Below are 15,929 nucleotides of genomic sequence, written 5' to 3'. Positions count from 1 at the left end.
AGCAATTTCAGTTATCTGTTTATTCTCTGGAAGACCTGAGGGGCTAACTTGGACACAGACAAAACAAGCAGTCTCTGTATTAAGTTCCGCAGTGTATCCTTTGCAAACACCTTCAACTCTAGGACTGCACCATTTCCTTATTTGAACTGCTCATTGATAATCACATAGGTAAATTAATAAGAAGTCAAGAAAATTCAGATTTCAAATGAAATTAAAAAATAGAACCCATCTTCACCATTGTAGGTGCAGGAAGTCTTGACTGGACTTGCCTCCCCAAACTGAGACTCTGCCTCACCACTCACTGCCCTTCCTTGTTCTCCATGGCTAACAATCTTGCCATCCTATCTTTGTTCTCCAAGGTGTGCCTTTGCTGGCTACTCTTAAAATGACGAATTTCCTCTGGGTTTCCTGAGACTTCCCAGTTTAGCACTGAAAAGTTCGGCAACCTGAGAAGTCCCTCAGTTCCAGGCACAGTGGGACACCTGGTCACCGAGTATTTTCCCCTTGAACTGTAATAATCAGGTCCATACTGCAAGGGTAATAAGATCCAAGAATGCTGTACTTTGAAGACATTTCTGGAAGTATCCTGCATTTTCCATCAAGCTCTTTCAGGTTATTTCTATTTCTGCTTTATTGACTATGCCAAAGCCTTTGTGTGGATCACAATAAATTGTGGAAAATTCTGAAAGAGATGTGAATACCAGATCACCTGACCTGCCTCTTGAGAAACCTATAAACAGGTCAGGAAGCAACAGTTAAAACTGGACATGGAACAACAGACTGGTTCCAAATAGGGAAAGGAGTACACCAAGGCTGTATATTGTTACCCTGCTTATTTAACTTATATGCAGAGTACATCATGAGGAACGCTGGGCTGGAAGAAGCACAAGGTGGGATCAAGATTAGTGGGAGAAATATCAATAACGTCAGATATGCAGATGACACCACCCTTATGGCAGAAAGTGAAGAGGAACTCAAAAGTCTCTTGATGAAAGTGAAAGAGCAGAGTGAAAAGGTTGGCTTAAAGCTCAACATTCAGAAAACTAAGATCATGGCATCTGGTCCCATCACTTCACGGGAAATAGATGGGGAAACAGTGGAAACAGTGGCAGATTTCATTTTCAGGGGCTCCAAAACCACTGCAGATGGTGACTGCAGCCATGAAATTAAAAGACGCTTATTCCTTGGAGGAAAAGTTATGACCAACCTAGTTCAATTCAGTCTCTCAATCGTGTCCGACTCTTTGAGACCCCATGAATCACAGCACACCAGGCCTCCCTGTCCATCACCAACTCCCGGAGTCCACCCAAACTCATGTCCATGGTGTCGGTGATGCCATCCAACCATCTCATCCTCTGTCATCCCCTTCTCCTCCTGCCCTCAATTTTTCCCAACATCAGGGTCTTTTCAAATGAGTCAGTTCCTCACATCAGGTGGCCAAAGTATTGGAGCTTCAGCTTTAACATCAGTCCCTCCAGTGAACAACCAGGACTGATCTCCTTTAGGATGGACTGGTTGGATCTCCTTGCAGTCCAAGGGACTCTCAAGAGTCTTCTCCAACACCACAGTCTGCTATCCAAAAGTCCACATGCAATAAATGCTGGAGGGGATGTGGAGAGAGGGGAACCCTCTTGCACTGTTGGTGGGAATGCAAACTAGTACAGTCACTATGGAGAACAGTGTGAAAATTCCTCAAAAAACTGGAAATAGAACTGCCATATGATCCAGCAATTGCACTCCTGGGCATACACACAGAGGAAACCAGAATCGAAAGAGACACATGTACTCCAATGTTCATCGCAGCACTGTTTATAATAGCCAGGACATGGAAGCAACCTAGATGTCCATCTGCAGACAAATGGATAAGAAAGCTTTGGTACATATACACAATGGAGTATTATTCAGCCATTAAAAAGAATACATTTGAATCAGTTCTAATGAGGTGGATGAAACTGGAGCCTATTATACAGAGTGAAGTAAGCCAGAAAGAAAAACACCAATACAGTATACTAACGCATATATATGGAATTTAGAAAGATGCAAATGATAACCCTGTATACGAGACAGCAAAAGAGACACAGATGTATAGAACAGTCTTTGGGACTCTGTGGGAGAGGGTGAGGGTGGGATTATTTGGGAGAATGGCATTGAAACACGTATGTTGTCATATGTGAAACAAATCACTAGTTCAGGGTTGATGCATGTTTTAGCATGCTCGGGGCTGGCGTGCGGGGATGACCCAGAGGGAGGATAAGGGGAGGAGGGAGGTGGGAGGGGGGTTCGGGAGGGGGAACTTATGTAAACCCGGGGCGAATTCATGTCAATGTATGGCAAAACCAACCAATATAATATTGTAAAATAATTTGCCTCCAATAAAAAATAAATTAATTACTAAAAAAAAAAGCATGAATTCTTCACTGCTCAGCTTTCTTTATAGTCCAACTCTCACATCCATACATGACCACTGGAAGAACCATAGCCTTGACTAGACGGGCCTTCGTTGACAAAGTAATGTCTCTGCTTTTTAATATGCTGTCTAGGTTGGTCATAACTTTCTTTCCAAGGAGCAAGCGTCTTTACCAGAGATATTACTTTGCCAACAAATGTCTGTCTAGTCAAGGCTATGGTTTTTCCAGTAGTCATGTATGGATGTGAGAGTTGGACTCTAAAGAAAGTTGAGTGCTGAAGAATTGAGACTTTTGAACTGTGGTGTTGGAGAAGACTCATGAGGGTCCCTTGGACTGCAAGGGGATCCAATCAGTCCATCCTAAAAGAAATCAGTCCTTAACATGCATTGGAAGGACTGATGTTGAAGCTGAAACTCCAATACTTTGGCCACCTAATGCGAAGAGCTGACTCACTGGAAAAAACCCTGATGCTGGAAAGATTGAAGGTGGGAGGAGAAGGGGACAACAAAGGATGAGATGGTTGGATGGCATCACCGACTCAATGTACATGAGTTTGAATAAGTTCTGGGAGTTGGTGACAGACAGGGAGGCCTGGCGTGCTGCAGTCCACGGAGTCACAAAGAATCGGACACGACTGAGTGACTAAACTGAATTCTTTTTAAAATTGTGGTAAAACATACGTAAAATTTACCACATTAACCATTCTCAAGTGTACAATTCTGTGGCCATTAGATACATTCACACTGTTGTGCAACCATCCATCTCCAGAACTTTTTTATCCTCCCCAACTGAAACTCTGTACTTGTTAAATACAAACTTCCCCATATCCTCCCCCAGTACTTGGCAGCCAGCATCTTATTTTCTGTCTCTATGAATTTGACTCCTCTAGGTCCCACTTATAAGTGGAATCACATATTTGTCCTTTTACGCTTTTGGTGATTTCTTAAATTATAAATTGAATTTTACTGATTTTCAATTATAATAGTTAAAATAACCAGCTGTTGACTGACAGCTACTAGCAGACGGAATCAATATGCAACGTTGTTTTTTTTGGGGGGGTGGGCCTCAACTCACCTTTAAAATTTTATTTAGTGGATAAATAAATGGTTTCCCTACCTCTGACTCAAAACCTGGGCAAGCCCCAGGACTTTGCTGGTCACTCTTAAGGAATAAGCAGTCGGTTACTTTCAGTAGCAAACAAAAATCTTAACTTCAAAATCAGGACACATTTGATATCTTATTAGAAGTCCTGCCATCTTCCTACTAATCCAGGGGGTGCTTTGTGTGTATGGCCATCCCCACTTGGCCTCTTGGCCATAGTGAAACCCCATGTAGCATCCACACATTGAGAAAAGAAGAAAGTGGATGGTCTGTCAATTCAAATCATTAGCAAATCTAATCTAAAAGACATTGACAAAGACATTTGATGGGAGACCAATTGGAATCCATCTACCTCCATATCTAGGTTCTTCCTTTAACTTTAAAATACCCAAGACTTGAGATCTGAGAGCTGGAACTTCCTTGCGCTTATTACATACTACAATATTCTTTAAGTTTGATACCAAAAAAATGGTATGATTCAGTTATAGTATTATACTTGTAGTACTCTATAACTACTTGTTGTAGTATTCTACTACAAAGGTATAAAAAATTAAGTTAATAATTTCCCATACTAATCTCATCTCCAATTCCCCAAAGGGGGTAAACATACACAATATTAACAGGGTAGAGTCTATCTCCAGCTTTTTCTCTCATAAAAATATTACATCACAGTATTCAATAAAAATCATTAAACTTTTACATCATAAAAATATCACATATATAAGCACATTAGATGGACATCATATTCATATCTTGTATCTTGCTCTTTTTTCCTTGGTAGATCATAGACTTCCCACTCTAGTCTTTGTAATTCTGAACTTCAGTTTGTTTTCCCCAAGAGAGAAAAGCGGTGGCTACTCACAGTGTGATTTAGAGGCATAAATATAATGGAGACATTGTCTGGTTGTCCCAGGCTGGCTTTATTTGTCTAGCTGTGAAAGGCTGCTGACTTTCATTCATAAAGCCTAGGTGACTATGTTCCTGAATCACAGAAGAGAAAGGAAATGAAGGAATGCTCCTTCGATGGAGTAGATGGATGAATGAATGAAGTAGCCAGTTGGTTTAATTACAGCTTTCAGTTTTCCCTCACCTAATAAGCACTGCAACCATTCCACCCCTGGTCGAAAACAAGTAGCTGCTACTGTGTGATTATATATCTGAAATCAATGAAGGGAAAAACAAATGGCAAATTCATTCCCTGGATTTTTCCTCTTATGGTTTACATGTGGTCTACTTATTTCTCTAAAGTCTCACCATTTCTAAACAGTGTTTTTTAGACCATCAGCATCTAAAATGTGAGGAATGCTAAGTGCAAATGCAGATTCCTGGGCTGTGTTTTGCCTTCCTTGGATCAAAATATCTGAAAATAGAATTCATATTAAAAAATTTTCCACAGGTGATTCTGACATACACTAAGTTGTTTGAAAATGACCCCTAGGCCTCACCACAGGTTCAGAGATTTGCTGATCTCATCTTCTGAAAGACTCTAGTCATCTCTAGACTTCAGAATCCTGGTATTCTCCCATCTTCTCCCCTTTTCTGTCCATCACCCTCAAGCAGGGAAAAGGGAGATTGCATCCTCTTGGGTCCGACTCAAGGCAAAGTAGGCTCTGGATAGCGCCTGGGTCTGCAGAAGAACATCAAAAAAGGATTTGTTGCTGATTTGAGCCAAAGAACTGTCCTTGACTCTTTGGGTTCACACCTAGGAAATAGTTCTGAGTCTTCTGTGACCCAAACAAGCATTAGAGATAAAACACTTTCTACCTCTAGGAGAGGCTAAATCAGCATGCAAACACATCTGTGGATGCAAAGACAAGGAAATGGCAACCCACTCCAGTATTCTTGCCTGGGAAATCCCATGGACAGAGAAGCCTGGAGGGCTGACAATCCATGGGGTCACAAAGAGTCAGACACAACTAAGCAACTGAGCACACACTTTCTACCTCTACGAAAGGCTAAAGCAGCAGGCAAACACATTTGTGGATGCTAAGAAGAAAGCCAGGACGGGAAAGAGCAATGATTAATAAAGGCAGTGACTTTGCTGTCACTCTCAATCGCAACTGCCAATGACTATTCTTGAATGAGCAAAAATCAACGTGTGAATGAATGATTAGGTAAATGTTTCATACTTTCTGGTGACTGAAAACAACAGCAGCAACGGCAAACACTCTCCTAATCCCCAAGACTATTGTCCACGGCGGGGGGTGGGGTGGGGCGCACACGTGCGTGCTTTATATTAGTCTTAGTCAGAATGTCATCTGTAAATTTTAGAAAGGAACACTGGGCTTCCTTGTGGCTCAGTGGTAAAGAATCTGCCTGCCAATGCAGAAAACACAGGTTCAATCCCTGGGCTGGGAAGATTCCCCTGGAGAAGGAAATGACCACCCACTCCAGTCTTCTTGCCTGGGACATCCCATGGATAAAGGAACCTGGTGGGTTTCAGGTCATGGGGTCTCAGAAGAGTCAGAAAGCACTTAGTGACTGAACAACAACAAAGAAACTAACTCAGTGGGTTTTAAAACTCTGGAGGGTCAAGCATGGAATTCCGTAGAAATGCTCTGTCATGAAGACGCTGCTAGGAAACAACTCTGGAGCTGTCTGATTCAGGGCCTCACAAACATAAAAGGGAAATAGTAAAACTGAGAAAAGCCAAAAGTCAGAAAGCTGCCCTGAGCAGACACATTACTGCCCTCCCTGTTAAGTTCTAGGCTATTCACCCCAACTCTGAGCTCTTCCCAGCTTCTGATTTGACCAGATATGTATTCGATTATAATAAAAGGAGGAAGAAAATAGATTCTTTGGAGAAGATGGAAAATAACATGAGAAAAATGAGAAAATCAGCTGGACTAAAGACATATTTGCCACCAAAGCGTCATCGTTTCTTCAAGGATATAATCTGCCTGCTGAGCCTATCCACAAATATTTTTGAAACTCAGAAACATACAGCATATTCTTTACAAAAGGATATTACTGTGACTTCTTCAACCAAGGACCCTATCCTGGTGGCGGGCTGACTCTAAGATAGCCCCTAATGTTCTCCATCTCCTAGTATTTATACTCTGTGTAATCCCCTCCCCTTGAGAGTGGGAAGGCCAACAGAATACAGCATAACTGATGGGATTCACCCACATGATTACATTAAAAATCTGTCTTGCTAGATTTTCCATATTGCTTTCTCCACTTGCATATCGATGAAAAAAGTGGCCACGCTGGAGAGGTTCACAGAACAAAGAACTAGAGCGATCTCCAGCTAATAGCTGGGATGGATCTGTAACCTTTAGTCAAAAAGTCCTCTGGGAACTGAATTCTGCCAATAACATTAGAAATGGATCCTTCACCACTGAGCTCTCAAATGAGACCACAGCCTCAGCTAGCAAGTTTATTTCAGTCTTGTAAGAAATCCTGAAACAAAGGAATCAGCTAGCTATACCCAACTCTTCACCATAGAAACTGTATTTAAAAATGTGCATCATTTTAAGCCATTAAATTTGGGGTAACTTGTTATACAGCAATAGATAACCAATGCAATACTGATCTAAGCTGAGATATCAAGGAAAGAATGTCTGTTTTTCACAGTTTTGAACAATTAGTCTTGCTGACCATGTAAAATAAGATACACTCTTCCAAGCTGCCTATATCCAGCACATATATGGCAACCTCTTCAGCCACAGGGAGGCAGGGGTGGGGAGGGGTGGGGGAGGGCTTTGAGAGGTGTCAAATGGGAAAGTCATTTAGTCCATGAAGAGATACTTCAGTTCAGTTCAGTCACTCAGTCGTGTCCAACTCTTCGCGACCCCATGAATCACAGCACGCCAGGCCTCCCTGTCCATCACCAACTCCCGGAGTTCACTCAGACTCATGTCCACAGAGTCGGTGATGCCATCCAGCCATCTCATTCTCTGTCATCCCCTTCTCCTCCCGCCCCCAACCTTTCCCAGCATCAGAGTCTTTTCCAGTGAGTCAACTCGTCGCATGAGGTGGCCAAATATTGCAGTTTTAGCTTTAGCATCAGTCCTTCCAATGAACACCCAGGATTGATCTCCTTTAGAGTGGACTGGCTGGATCTCCTTGCAGTACAAGGGACTCTCAAGAGTTTTCTCCAACACCACAGTTCAAAAGCATCAATTCTTCGGCGATCAGCTTTCTTCACAGTCCAACTCTCACATCCATACATGACCACGGGAAAAACCATAGCCTTGACTAGATGGACCTTGCACCTGACCTGCCTCTTGAGAAACCTGTATGCAAGTCAGGAAGCAACTGTTAGAACTGGACATGGAACAACAGACTGGTTCCAAAGAGGAAAAGGAGTATGTCAAGGGTGTATATTGTCACCTTGCTTATTTAACTTATATGCAGAGTACATCATGAGGAACGCTGGGCTGGAAGAAGCACAGGCTGGAATCAAGATTGCCGGGAGAAATATCAATAACCTCAGATATGCAGATGACACCACCCTTATGGCAGAAAGTGAAGAAGAACTCAAAAGCCTCTTGATGAAAGTGAAAGAGGAGAGTGAAAAGGTTGGCTTGAAGCTCAACATTCAGAAAACAAAGATCATGGCACCTGGTCCCATCACTTCATGGGAAATAGATGGGGAAACAGTGGAAACAGTGTCAGACTTTATTTTTGGGGGCTCCAAAATCACTGCAGATGCTGATTGCAGCCATGAAATTAAAAGACGCTTACTCCTTGGAAGGAAAGTTATGACCAACCTTGATAGTCAGAGGTTTTCATTATAAGTAATTCCACATGCTGTAACTATCAGCACTATGCAAGAAGGCTGCCATAGGAAATGAACCCTCATGTGCCTGCAGCCGGGTTTATATTTTCTTTATGATGAGATTCACATCAATACACACACATACACAAACTGCTTTTGTGAGAGGATGGATTAATTGAACTTACTTTTCAATTGCATCAGCTTCTTTTTTAATGTAATGACAAATGGATTCAATTAGACAGAAACCATATTTGTGGCTGACATACTGAGGGTGTTATTTCTTCCCACAGATTTCATTATGCACAACAACTAAAGGCATTGCCTTTCTTTGCTGTCTTTCCAGGTTACACTTGTAGGCAGCTCTCTGACCAGAAGACAGTAGTTCTTCTTAATGAGACCCTGGCAAAAAGGAAAAGAGAAATCCTCTGAGACACTGGTCAAGAGACAACAAGGGACTCTCTCCTCTTTTTACTCCTCAGCTTCTTGGCATTGCCCTGCCTGCGTGCCTCCTCTATCTTCACATGCAGGTGCTGCCAGCAGAACATCCACGACAAATAAAGAGTCAGGCTCTTGGGCCAGGGCATCCGCAGGGGCTGTGATGGAGCTGGACACAGCTGACCAATGGAGTTAAGACCTGAGTCACCCAGTGCTTCTCTTTGTTAAATTCATATACACCCTCACTGAGATGTTCAGCGGGCTACAAGACCATCTTTACCTCTGTCACCAATCTCAAGTTAGAGCGTCCCCGTGATCACTCTATGGTTTGACAATTCACTGGAAGGACTCACAAAACTCACCAAAAGTAGCTATACTCATGGTTTAAGACAGAACAGGGACAGAGATTAAAAGCAGCTAAGAGAAAAGGGACATGGAGAAGGGTCCAGGAGAGCCCAAAGCATGGGACCTCTAATTGTCTTCTCCCAGTGGAGTTATGCACACACTTGATTTCTCACAGCTGCAATGTGTGACGATACGCATGAGCCAGTACCAACCAGATAAGCTCACCTGAGCCTTGGTATCTAGAGTTTTTATTGGGGCTCAGTCACATAGCCATGGCTGACTGGTCAAGTGGTCAACCTTAGTCTCAAGAGGTCAGATTCATACTACATGACCCAAGGACCCTTCCTATAAATCACACTGCTAGCATAGGCTATCTGGCTTGGCCAAAGGTCCCCAGGTTAAACAAATCAAGGCAAGATATTCCGAGGTCTTAGAGGTTACCTCCCAGGAGCCAAGGGCAAAGGCCAAACCTCTTTGGGGGAAAGATTAATCCTTTATTGTCCATCCAGACCTTCTTGTTCCACTTGACAGAATTTCTCTGCAACATCCCTCCAAACTTACACCTCTCCTAATCTCTTCCATCCCCAAGAACAGCACCAAAAAAAAAAAAAAAAAAGAACAGCACCAACAATCATCCAGGTGATCAAGCCACTTCCACCCTAATTCAAGCCACCATCAGTTCTCCCGTGCGGGGGTTCTGGCAAGTGCAGCTGGGTAGGTGAAGGTAGCACAGACCAGGGATGTCAGGGGCCGTGCCTGTGTCACTGGACTGCTAGTACCGGCCCAGGATGCTGCACCCCAGCCCTCCTTCCCCCAATAGGACCCCGAGCCTCCAGCCAGGGCTTACTCGGTTCACCAAGGAAGCCTAGCTGCAGAGCCTGGACAAGAAGATCTGCTCCTTGCCCAGTCCCGAGCCCCAGACACACAACTCAGCTGGCAAAACTCAAGTCTCAGAAACTGCTGGGTCCCCAAAACAGAAGGGGAAGAGAGCACATTAGAAATCCCAGGAGCGGGTCCCTGTGGAGAAGCCTCAGGGCAGGAAGCCAGTGGCAGTGAAAGAGGAGGAGGCGGCGGCTTCCAGCTCCATCGCGGCCCCTGCAGATGGCCTGGCTCCAGCGCCCGACTCTTCATTTGCCATGGACGTCCTGCGACAGCACCTGCATGAGAAGATAGGGGAGGCACGCGGCCAGGGAGTTGTCTCCCACCTCTTTGGAGAAAAGATGCTGGAGGAAGCTGAGGCAGAAAGAGTGGGACTGGAAGAAGAGGATGCAGAGGGAGCCTAGGATGAAGGAGAAGGCCGCCAAGGTCTCCAGTGGGCCCCCTGAGGTGCCGGGCCAGCCCAGCTGCTCTTCACTAAGGTAGAGATGAATCAATAAGAGGAGCAGGCCTACAAGGCGCAGAGAAGGAAGGAGAAGAGGCAGAAGGTGAAGGGGCTGATGGGCCGGAGCAGCTGCAGGACGAGGACACGGCCCAGGCCTGGGAGCTTCAGGCCAAGATTCAGGGACGAACCTGCTGTACAAGGCCAAGGGCGTGAAGATCCTCGATGGCCAGCACCTGCCACCGGAGGCCCTGAAGTGCCAGGAGAAGCAGTGGGCACAGCGCGGGTGCGCCAGAGAGAAGCACCGGCCCGGCCCAGGTGGTGGGGAAGATGCTGCTGCAGAACTGTACGGCTGGAACCCAGTGGCCATCTTGGCTTCTCCTCCTCTTCCCTTTCCCGCCGGCGGGAAAAAGCCCCGCCAGACTCTGACTATTGTGCTCTATTCTCTCATTCCCTCCCCCACTGCTGGAGTGTCCTTGATGTAGCGGCTCCTGGTGGAGATCAACCCTCTCCTAACCTCCCCCTCCTAACCTCCTGTCCAGAAACAGCATTCTGCACAGAAACAGCAAGAACTATTCCGCTGTGTCAGCACAACCTTGAGCAGATCAGGCAACCAACCCAGTCTTGAGAGACCACCACTCCAAATCTCGCCTAAAGCTATGTAAGTTGCCTCTTGCCTTTGTTCTGTGCAGACTTCCTCGACCTCGCTCTGTTGGGTCCTAGAATCCCGCCTGGGGGCACCTAGCCATTATAGCCTGTTACATTATCTATTTGGCATCGGGGTTCTTTTATTTAACATCATTGGGCCGTTTCAACCTTACAAGAACCTGCGCAAGAATAAGGCGGCCAAGGCCGAGGGGCACCTGGAGAAGGGCCGCACCCTGCACCCTGGTTCTGGAGACCGGGCTGGCCTGAGGGCCTGGATGCTCGACCCCAGGTAGGCTCTGGCTCTGGGTGAGCAGACGCTGTCACACTCCGCTCAGCGACTTGTCCAGGGCTCAGGCCGCATGTCAGAAGAGCCTTCGGATTTGGGGAAGGGTTGATCCACATCTAGAGTTCAGCCTCCTCTCATGAGGCCGGAATGCTCCCTGAAAGTTGCTGGGTGGGGAAGCAGTAAGGAGGCGGTGGGCACCAGGTAGGGAGGGGCAGGCTTCACTGACCCACTCTTTATCTCCAGAGTTCACAGGGGCAGGAAGGGAATGGCCTTTGGGACTGCTGTGTCAGCCTCAAACTCACTTGAAAAGGACAAAAACCAGCACCTGAAGCCAGAACCGAAGGTGGAATTGATGGTCTCAGTAACTGGGAGAAGGCGGGGCCATCCTCAGATTGCCTGGAATTGAATTATTCTAAGTTTATTAGGTCCATGAATCAAGGCAAATTGGAAGTGGTCAAACAGGAGATGGCAAGAGTGAACGTCGACATTCTAGGAATCAGTGAATTAAAATGGACTGGAATGGGTGAATTTAACTCGGATGACCATTATATCTACTACTGTGGGCAGGAAACCCTTAGAAGAAATGGAGTAGCCATCATGGTCAACAAAAGAGTCCGAAATGCAGTACTTGGATGCAATCTTAAAAATGACAGAATGATTTCTGTTCGTTTCCAAAGCAAACCATTCAATATTACAGTAATCCAGGCCTATGCCCCAACCAGTAATGCTGAAGAAGCCGAAGTTAATCGGTTCTATGAAGACCTACAAGACCTTTTAGAACTAACACCCAAAAAAGGTGTCCTTTTCATTCTAGGGGACTGGAATGCAAAAGTAGGAAGTCAAGAAACACCTGGAGTAACAGGCAAATTTGGCCTTGGAGCACGGAATGAAGCAGGGCAAAGGCTAATAGAGTTTTGTCAAGAGAATGCACTGGTCATAGCAAACACCCTCTTCCAACAACACAAGAGAAGACTCTACACATGAACATCACCAGATGGTCAACACCGAAATCAGATTGTTTATATTCTTTGCAACCAAAGATGGAAAAGCTGTATACAGTTAGCGAAAACAAGACCAGGAGCTGACTGTGGCTCAGATCATGAACTCCTTATTGCGATATTCAGACTTAAATTGAAGAAAGTAGGGAAAACCACTAGACCATTCAGATATGACCTCAATCAAATCCCTTATGATTATACAGTGGAAGTGAGAAATAGATTTAAGGGACTAGATCTGATTGATAGAGTGCCTGATGAACTCTGGACAGAGGTTCGTGACATTGTACAGGAGACAGGGACCAAGACCATCCCCATGGAAAAGAAATGCAGAAGAGCAAAATGGCTGTCTGAGGAGGCCTTACAAATAGCTGTGAAAAGAAGAGAGGCGAAAAGCAAAGGAGAAAAGGAAAGATATAAGCATCTGAATGCAGAGTTCCAAAGAATAGCAAGGAGAGATAAGAAAGCCTTCCTCAGTGATCAATGCAAAGAAATAGAGGAAAACAACAGAACAGGAAAAACAAGAGATCTCTTCAAGAAAATTAGAGATTCCAAGGGAACATTTCATGCAAAGATGGGCTCAATAAAGGATAGAAATGGTATGGACCTAACAGAAGCAGAAGATATTAAGAAGAGGTGGCAGGAATACACAGAAAAACTGTACAAAAAAGATCTTCACGACCAAGATAGTCACAATAACGTGATCACTGATCTAGAGCCGTCTGGTTCTAGATTCACATCTTGGAATGTGAAGTCAAGTGGGCCTTAGAAAGCATCACTACTAACAAAGCTAGTGGAGGTGATGGAATTCCAGTTGAGCTATTTCAAATCCTGAAAGATGATGCTGTGAAAGTGCTGCACTCAATATGCCAGCAGATTTGGAAAACTCAGCAGTGGCCACAGGACTGGAAAAGGTCAGTCTTCATTCCAATCCCAAAGAAAGGCAATGCCAAAGAATGCTCAAACTACCGCACAATTGCACTCATCTCACACGCTAGTAAAGTCATGCTCAAAATTCTCCAAGCCAGGCTTCAGCAGTATGTAAACCGTGAACTCCCAGATGTTCAAGCAGGTTTTAGAAAAGGCAGAGGCACCAGAGATCAAATTGCCAACATCCGCTGGATCATGGAGAAAGCAAGAGAGTTTCAGAAAAACATCTATTTCTGCTTCATTGACTATGCCAAAGCCTTTGACTGTGTGGATCACAATAAACTGTGGAACATTCTGAAAGAGATGGGAATCCCAGACCACCTGACCTGCCTCTTGAGAAACCTGTGTGCAGGTCAGGAAGCAACAGTTAGAACTGGACGTGGAACAACAGACTGGTTCCAAACAGGAAAAGGTGTACGTCAAGGTTGTATATTGTCACCTTGCTTATTTAACTTCTATGCAGAGTACATCATGAGGAACGCTGGGCTGGAGGAAGCACAAGCTGGAATCAAGATTGCTGGGAGAAATATCAATAACCTCAGATATGCAGATGACACTACCCTTATGGCAGAAAGTGAAGAGGAACTCAAAAGCCTCTTGATGAAAGTGAAAGAGGAGAGTGAAAAGGTTGGCTTGAAGCTCAACATTCAGAAAACAAAGATCATGGCATCTGGTCCCATCACTTCATGGGAAATAGATGGAAAAACAGTGGAAACAGTGTCAGACTTTATTTTTGGGGGCTCCAAAATCACTGCGGATGCTGATTGTAGCCATGAAATGAAAAGACGCTTGCTCCTTGGAAGGAAAGTTATGACCAACCTTGATAGTATATTAAGAAGCAGAGACATTACTTTGCCAACCAAGGTCCATCTACTCAAGGCAATGGTTTTTCCCGTGGTCATGTATGGATGTGAGAGTTGGACTGTGAAGAAAGCTGATCGCCGAAGAATCGATGCTTTTGAACTGTGGTGTTGGAGAAGACTCTTGAGAGTCCCTTATACTGCAAGGAGATCCAACCAGTCCATTCTAAAGGAGATCAGTCCTGGATGCTCATTGGAGGGACTGATGCTAAAGCTGAAACTCCAATACTTTGGCCACCTCATGCGACGAGTTGACTCACTGGAAAAGACTCTGATGCTGGGAAAGGTTGGGGGTGGGAGGAGAAGGGGATGACGGAGAATGAGATGGCTGGATGGCATCACCGACTCTGTGGACATGGGTTTGCGTGTACTCCGGGAGTTGGTGATGGACAGGGAGGCCTGGCGTGCTGTGATTCATGGGGTCGCGGAGAGTCGGACACGACTGAGCGACTGAACCGAACTGAAGTTTATTTGCAAGATGAGTAAAGATTAGAATTTAAGATAAGCATGCACATTTAAAATCCTAAAATAACCACAGAAGATAGAAACAGTCTTACTAAACTAGGAGGAAGAAATATGGAGTGGAATGGACAGTGTCAATCTAGAAGAAGGTGGGAGAGAAAAACCTCCTACTAAGCCAGGTGAATGGAGGATACAGAGGCAAAGTTAAGTCCCAGCCCACAGCGAGCCAGGTGAATTTTATGGTATGTAAATTATTTTTAAAAAACTGTTAATAAATTTCTTTTGACTAAATTCTAGTTAAGAAACATATGGTAACCAAAAGGAAGCTGGTGACGGCTGTATTAGAAGATGAAGTCAATTTTAAGATAACAGGCACTGCTAAAGAGAAGGAATATCACCATGTGATGAAAAGGGGTTCAAATCACCTGGAAGGTGGAAAAGCTGTGCACCAGGAACATAGCTTCAAGTGTCTAGCAGAAACTGACAATTACAAGGAGAAATCAAGTTACAAATCAAAGCGGGAGATTTTTAACATCTCTGTTAGGAATTGATACACCAAGCAGGTAAAAATCGGATGGCTATGGAAGGTTTGGATGAAAGCAGCTATATGCTTGATCTGATGGACACACAGAACGGCATCTGAAAACAGTATGTACTTCAAGCATACATGAAACAGTGGGGGAAACTCTCAAAGTTTGTAAAAACAAGTCATATTTCAAAGTGTCAATGTCATACAAAGTATATTACCTGGTCATAGTACAATTTAAAAACTTAAGCGGTAATTGCTAAAGTTTCCTGTTCGGAAATTTAGAAACACGCTTCTAAATTACCTGTGGGTCAAAGAATAATCCCTAATGGATGTCAGGGTATTTGGGACCAAAAGATAATGAAGATGCCATGCATTAAAATGTGTCGGACACAGCAAAGACACTGCCAAAAACACTATATAGCCTTTTAAATAAAACAGCTTCTCACCTGGACTATTGACACCTTATATCACCTTGTCTCCAGCTTTCCCACCTCACAGGTCAGTATCCACAGAGTAAAGAATTCAAGTCATTCCTCCTTAAACCAACCTTCCCATCCCCCAAAGGCACCCCTTCACATTTAGAATAAAAACTAATGTTCGTTTTCCTGGCTCGCCTCCTCTTGTTCATCTCATATTTCTCTCTATGCACATTTTGCTCTGCCCACTCTGGTCTTTTTCATCTCTTCCTCCAAGCTCATGCTACCCTAGGGCCTTTGCACTGCCTATTTTCTCTACTTTGAACCTCTGCCTTTACCCTTCCGCCAAGATTATCTTTCTTATTCAGATCTCAGCTTAAATGTCACTTTGTGGTGTCATCATCCCTGGGTATTTGAGTCTCCCAGACACCCTCAAACTCACAACCTCTTCACTGAGACATCCAGCACACTTA

The 15,929-nt window shown here is 44.4% G+C and overlaps 1 pseudogene; it reads left to right on the top strand.

Moving 5' to 3' along the window:
- Positions 1–9,800: 9,800 nt before the first annotated feature.
- On the top strand, positions 9,801–11,271 carry LOC129557188 (surfeit locus protein 6 pseudogene; annotated as a pseudogene).
- Positions 11,272–15,929: the final 4,658 nt, after the last annotated feature.

Source organism: Moschus berezovskii, chromosome 7 (genome assembly GCF_049115385.1).
Source record: "Moschus berezovskii isolate FMDL1 chromosome 7, NW_MosBer_1.0, whole genome shotgun sequence".
In the NCBI taxonomy this organism is placed as follows: domain Eukaryota; kingdom Metazoa; phylum Chordata; class Mammalia; order Artiodactyla; family Moschidae; genus Moschus; species Moschus berezovskii.
Note: the sequence above shows the minus strand (reverse complement) of the source record. Positions and strands in the feature narration are given on the sequence as shown.